Source organism: Mytilus galloprovincialis, chromosome 11 (assembly GCF_965363235.1).
Source record: "Mytilus galloprovincialis chromosome 11, xbMytGall1.hap1.1, whole genome shotgun sequence".
Classification (NCBI taxonomy): domain Eukaryota; kingdom Metazoa; phylum Mollusca; class Bivalvia; order Mytilida; family Mytilidae; genus Mytilus; species Mytilus galloprovincialis.
Window position 1 is genome coordinate 51,130,441 of NC_134848.1, and position 7,255 is coordinate 51,137,695.

Consider the following 7,255-nt stretch of genomic DNA (forward strand, 5'->3'; position numbering starts at 1 on the left):
CAGTACAACAGAAGAACGAACAATAAAAAACAGTTGAAAAAGGCTTAACTCATCAGATGGACAAAAATATAAGTGAACGTGGCCGGGTACTTATAGTTATACATCCCGACACAAAAAGACACAATTAACAGATCTGAGAGTACTCTCAGTTATCTGACAGCTAGTTCAAAAAAACTATGTGCATATTAAACAAAAGACACAGATGGATTCATGTAAAATTGTGTTTTGGTGATGGTGATCATGTGTTTGTAGATCTTACTTTACTGAACATTCTTGCTTCTTACAATTATCTCAATTGATAATGAGCTTGGCCCATTAGTTACAGAGGAAAATATTTTGTTAAAATTTACAAAATTATTAACCAGGTGCTCCGCAGGGCCCAGCTTTATACGACCCCAGTGGTTGAACCCTGAATAGTTGGGGCAAATTTGGTCATAATATTCAAGCTTGATTCTGTCTGAATTTGGATTGTGATCAAAATTTTGACATAATAAAGGTTTTTGTCACAAAATTAATGTGGTCAAAGATCTAACAAATCTTGTGCACAATACTGTGCAATTGAATATTTCTTCTTGAAACTTCTTTGAAAAAAAAGGAAGCCATTCAAAAAATGGTAAACAAAAAATCCCCCCCAAAAAACTTTTTGAACCACCCTTGGAGCAATAACCCTTAAACTCAATCCCATGCTTTCCATTGCAGTTTTGAACCTTGTAGTACAATTTCAGAGAGATCCATACACTTTAACGCAAGTTATTTTCATGATTGTTTGGAAACTAGAAACATGCTTCTTTTTGGCCCCTAATTCCTACATATTTTGGGCAATTAACCCAAAACTTAATCCCAGCCTCCCCTTTGTTACACTGTGGCACAATTTCAGAGAGATCCATACAATTGAACATAAGTTATTGTCTTGAAACTAGAAAAAAGCTTGTTTTGACCCCTTTTTGGCCCTTAATTCCTAAACTTTGGCTCCATAACCCCTAAAATGAATCCAAACCGTCTACTTGTGGTTTTAAACATTGCTGTATGATTTTATAGCAATTGAAATACTTCTACAAGTTATTCTCCTACACCTAGAAAAATGCTAGTTTTGGGCCCCTTTTCGGCCCCTAATTCCTAATCGGTTGGGACCTACATCCCCAAAATCAATCCCAACCTTCCTCCTTGGGGTATTGAATCTTCTGAAAAAATTTCATGAAAATCTATTCACTTAAACTAAAGTTATTATCTGGAAATCAATGTGTCTTCAGACGACGACGACGCAGACAACATCATACCAATATACAATCCCAAAAAATGTTTGGGGTCGTATAAAAATTGACTATAAAGGGCAAAAACTCCTTAAAGGGGTCAACTCACTTTTATGGTCATGTTGACTTATTTGTGGATCTTACTTTGCTGAATATTATTGCTGTTTACAGTTTAAATCTATCTATAATCATATTCAAGATAATAACCAGAGGAGAAGATTTTTATAAAAGATAACTAAGATTTACAAAAAATGGTTTAAAATTGACTATAAAGGGCAATAACTCCTAAAGGGGTCAAATGACCATTTTGGTCGTGTTGACTTATTTGTAAATTTTACTTTGCTGAACATTATTGCTGTCTACATTTTATCTCTATCTATAATATTATTCAAAATAATAACCAACAAGAGTGCACATGCTGAAATGTCTCGCCTTCTATACTAATCATTGATATTATGTTGATAGTCCTAAGTATAAAGCTTTAATTTATTATAACTGTCTCATAAACTTAACATTAACCAAGATAACTAAACAAAAACCAATGAACCTTGAAAATGCGGTCAAGGTCAGATGAACCATACCAGGCAGACATGTACAGCGAACAATGCTTCTATACAACATATATAGCTGACCTATTACTTATAGTTTAAGAAAAATAGACCAAAACACAAAAAGTTAACACTGTGCAATACACCGTGAAAATGAGGTCATGGTCAAAAGAAACCTGCGCTACTGACATAAAGATCATAAAATATTTCCATACACCAAATATAGTTGACCTAAGGCATATAGTATTAGATCAAAAGAATACATGCCAGGCAGACAGGTACATGCTGTACCTGTCTGCCTGGCATGGTTCATCTGACCTGGACCTTGTTAAATTAAATGGTTTGAACCCATTCAGTGGTTCTCTAGAAGATGGGTCAGGTGAGCTAAAAATAAAACTGCAGAACCCAATTGAATGGAAAAGAGGAGTGAAGTACCCAAAAGACCCTATCCTTATCTTGACCTCAGCTGAGGTACATGAACAAATGAATTAAGTAAACTTACCTCAAGAAGTTGCTTCGACGGTTGTAAATAAATAGTCTTCCTACAGAAAATCTGGTGTATAATCTGGCCATCCATATTCCCTCCACTAATATGGGGCTTAACCAAGGAATTACCGCAAGGTAACATGATTTCAAGTCTGAAATTTATAAATTATATGATTATTTCTGTTATTGTCTTTAATATCCCTGTGCAAAGGATAAATATCATATGGATTTTTTTTTATGATATGCATTTTTTAAGTCATTTAAAAGCTTCATTATTGGCTTAACTTTTAGAAAATCTAAGAGGGATCGCAAATCCTCAAGTGAAGTACAAGTTGACACCTCTGATCAGCTAACCTCATATTAAAACCTTTTTGTGAGTGCAATGTTAGAACTTGGTTAATTTAATATTTATAAAGTCATGACCATGACCTGACCTTCTGTCACCTCAAAATCAATAGAAATATTCCTCTCATGGTTGGCCAAAAAAACAGTCAATACTATTGACCATGTCAGCGGTAAATACTGGTAAATTGAAATTTTAAGAAGACATTACTATAAAAACCCGCCCCTACCTGATCAAAAACATTACATTTACATGTTTTAGTATTGAAGTAATGATATATTGAAGGTTAAAAGTCAATATTAGTCTTTTAGGACTAAATTCAAAATAAACGACAATTCCCGAAATGTTTATCTCCTGGGTTTATGTTGATGAAACATATTTCTCTGTTGCAATCAATTTTCTTTTAAGCTTGGTTGTCTTTTATTACATTATTCTGATAGTATAGAAATTAGTCAAATTACCAAAAGTTTTTTTTAATACCAATCAGCCTTTAGAGGAAGGCTTTATGATGCATTGTCGTTTATGTACAAAATTTTATACTAATAAATTTCAAAATCCTGTTTTTAATTTAAAATCAGTAAAATGAATACACATTAATAAAAAAACATTGTAATACTAATGTAACATTAGAACAACGTTCACAAGCTCTTAATAATTAAAAGCAAATTACTAAATAAACATTGCTAAAGGGTCACTATTATCTGAGATTATGAGAGAGATAACAAAAAAGTTCTAAAGTGCTGAACGTATAGGCTAAAAATTATGGAAAGGGCAAAAATTAGAGTATGAAAGCTAATAATATGAATAAAGTGGTAAATGACTAGTTTTTAGATGTTTAGTCTATTTCTAGACTTTTTTAGCGGCGTTCTAGCTATTTGGTTTTTCTAGTGATACTGACCCTGCTTTGTACAAGCCGGATCTTTAACATGCTAGCCCATAAGGTAACAGTTTGCAGGAAGACATGTCACCCTTGGCCTACCCAGACACATAATTCTGACTCCAGGCCGACTAGACTGACTAGTGCTGTCCCCTGGCCCTTTGCTCAAGGGACAGATAAAGACTAATCTCTACAGTGGAACTTTTAAGTTTCTGTAACATATTTCCAGTATTAACAACTGTATCCAATTTCGCAATAGGATTTATGATGATTGTCTATAGCACGCTGTTCTCATCAAAACTATGTTTAACCCTTTCGCCGATGAGTCCCGGTTTACCGAGATTCACGCTTCAGACTGCTGACGATGAGTCCCGTTTTACCGGGATCGGAATACATCTTTTTTATTTTCCGCTCAAAACAGTGCAAACATGAGTTATCTTTCTTTGATGGATACCCGGATGAAAGTGTAAACATGGCGGTTCCGTTTGTTGAAAACCGTGTCAAAATCAGAGGAAATTTACGGAATTTACGAGAATTTGAAATGAGGGAACATTTTTGGGGAATGAATATGGAAAAATTAAGCCAAACTAGTATACGTTTTTGACATAAAATGTCGTTTTATGTACAAAACACTTGGAATGGACATCGTTCTGTGTGAGGAATTTGTACAGCCTCACAATTTTTTTCAAAATTTTGCAGTTTTGGGTTAAAAAATTACGATTTGGGGTCAAAGAGCAGAATTTTGAGAATTTCACTTCAATAATGCCGAAAAATTGAAAATTAGAATATTTTATGAGGAAAAAATTATCAAAACATAAAAAAAACTGTGAACATAGTGTTAGTGAATGAAATAAATACACAAATAACTACAAACAAAGTTTTCATTGACATTTATTATGAAGATCTCCCACTTGAGTAAAAGTAGCCAGGGAAGCCATCGTCTCAGAGTAGCTTCTGTCTGGGCAGCAATCGGTGAAAGGGTTAAGCCATTTTTCGAAAAATTTACACACTGAGATTTAAAAAAAAACACACTGAGATTAAAAAACTTATTAAAAAAACTTAAAAACACACACTGAGAAATTAAAATTACGTACTGAGAATTAAAAATTACACACTGAGAATTTAAAATTACACACCGAGATGAAATAAACTGAAAAACACACACTGAGAATTGAAAATTACACACTGAGATTTTTGCGCACATTTTATGCGCACAAATCTCAGTGGGTAATTTTCAATTCTCAGTGTGTATTTTTGAAATCTCAGTGTGTAATTTAAATTTTCAGTGAGTAATTTTAATTTCTCAGTACGTTATTTTAATATCTCAGTGTGTGTTTTTAAGTTTTTTAATCTCAGTGTGTAAATTTTTCAAAAAATGGGTAAAACATAGTTTTGACGAGAACGGCTTGCCATAATTGTCTCCTTCAATGTACATGGATCAAATTTAGTTTATTTTCAATGATTTGTATAAGTATATCTAAATAATAATTCATGTTCCTTATTATCAATATTATGTGCATTCAACTTTTATGTATCTAGGGACATACATGTATCTCCTGTGAAAGTTTGGTTCATATCCTATATATATATACATATGTATTATGGAATCGAAATAAGTTTCTATTTATAGTAAATGGTGATAATGATTCTTTTGGTACCAACCCCGACAAAATGGACCTCATGACAACTATATCTAACTCAGTGACTTTATAAACATAGCTTAATAACAAGGTCCAGTAATGGGAGACTTTCTACATGTACATGATGTATACTCACTTGACTGTTTGTGGAAGGAAACTGAAGGCTGAGTAGAACGATGCCATCACTTCCTCCTCTTCCCAGTCTTTTTCAAATATCATAGCTGCCATAACATGGCCATTTTGGTGGAGTTTTTCTTTTCTGCTTTGTTTTGGTAGGCTTGAATTAGGCCCTGCCAGAAGAACCACCTCCTTCATGAACACACCTTTTGACTTCTTACTGTAAATGAAATGTCACTTGTATATTCTTCATTCCAGCTATGATAAAATAGTCCCCTTACTACATCTTTGGCACAAAAGACAACATTACAGGACTACTTAATCCACAAATATTGCATTTTTATTCAGGTATAAAATTAATTAGGTCTTGATCGATGAATATTTTATTTAAATTTATCAAAATCAAAATATGTTTAAAATCAAACCCTCCTAATTCATAAGCATGAGGTGGATTACCATTACTTACAAAAATGTATTGCCAATAAAGAAAGTTTTTTTTTTTTCCTCAACCTAATTCTGATGGCTCTGTAATATTGCTGATCTCTATAAGAATAATTTTTCCTTTCTTAATTTTAGGATCTGAAATAAAATACGGACAGATTTTTCCCCAGTATGTGGCCATGTGTGTCAGTGATTTGCAATTTGCTCCCATGAAACGTTATTTGTAGCTTTTAATTTAAAAATATTAAAGTTCTAATAATACTCACATCTAAGTGTGATTATCAATTCTCAGTTTATTTAGTCTGTCTAAAAATTTTTGGAATATTGGCTTAAATATAGTTTTGATGAGAACGGCTTGCCATACATTTAATTACGACAGAAAATGACCATTACTTTTTCAAATCAAGTGGGATTTTCTTCAATTTCATAACACTTTAAAGCTTTTTCATTAGGTACTGTTCTTAAAAATGGCAAATTTTATTTTTATTAAGATTTTTTGCTCTCAAATGTTATAAACTTTATAATCAATATATGTGAAAAAAAATAGTTTTTTCAGTTGGGATTAAATTCATGTAGTTGACTTTAAAAACTTCCTTTAACTGTTTCAAATCATCTGGGATTGTCATAAAACTTGACAGGTATCTACCTTGTATACTGTTCTTACAAAATTGTTAAATCTGTTTTTCATGTAAATTTATCAGTGTCAAAGTTTATGCTTTAGAAAAAAAAAAGAATCTTCAGTTGGGAATAAATTGAGATACCAATAGTCAACTTCGAGAGATTCTACATGTATATCTTTTTTAAAATGACCCAAGATTATTCATAAAATTGGACCATTATGTCATGTCTATACTGTTCTTACAAAATGCCAAATTCTAATTAGTTTGGAGATCTACCGTGTTGAAAAAAGGCAAATTATATAATTGTTTTCAGTAAATCATGATTGTCAATGTTAGAAATTGTCATTTTTTTTTAATCTTAAGATTGTTACATACTCAATACAAATCATTGTGCTTACTTTACATCAGATATGATAATTTAAGTTAAATACAAATGGAATTTAAGCCTTATTTGATAAGAAACAAATATTGTTACAAAAAATTGCTGAAATAGTTATTGTCCCACATGGACATGATGAATAACAAGAGTGTACACGCTGAAATGTCTCGCAAGTTTTACTAACCATGATTGGTTACAAGTATCACATACACTTTATATTATCAATGATCCATGGAAATGAGGTCAAGGTCATATAAACCAAGGCAGACATACATGTTCACCTTACAATCAATCCATGCATCAAATATACTTGACCTTATTGCATATTGTATCGAAGAAGCAGACAAACAGGAAAACTTAACACTGACCAATGAACCATGAAAATGAGGTCAAGGTCAGAAGAACCCTGCCAAACAGACATGTACACCTTACAATTATTCCATACACCAAACATAGTTGACCTATTGCTTATAGTATTAGAAAAATCAAAGAGCTGATAGCTCTGAAGTGGAAGAAGGTGAATAAAAGGTAACTTGAATTACCATAAAAGCAGC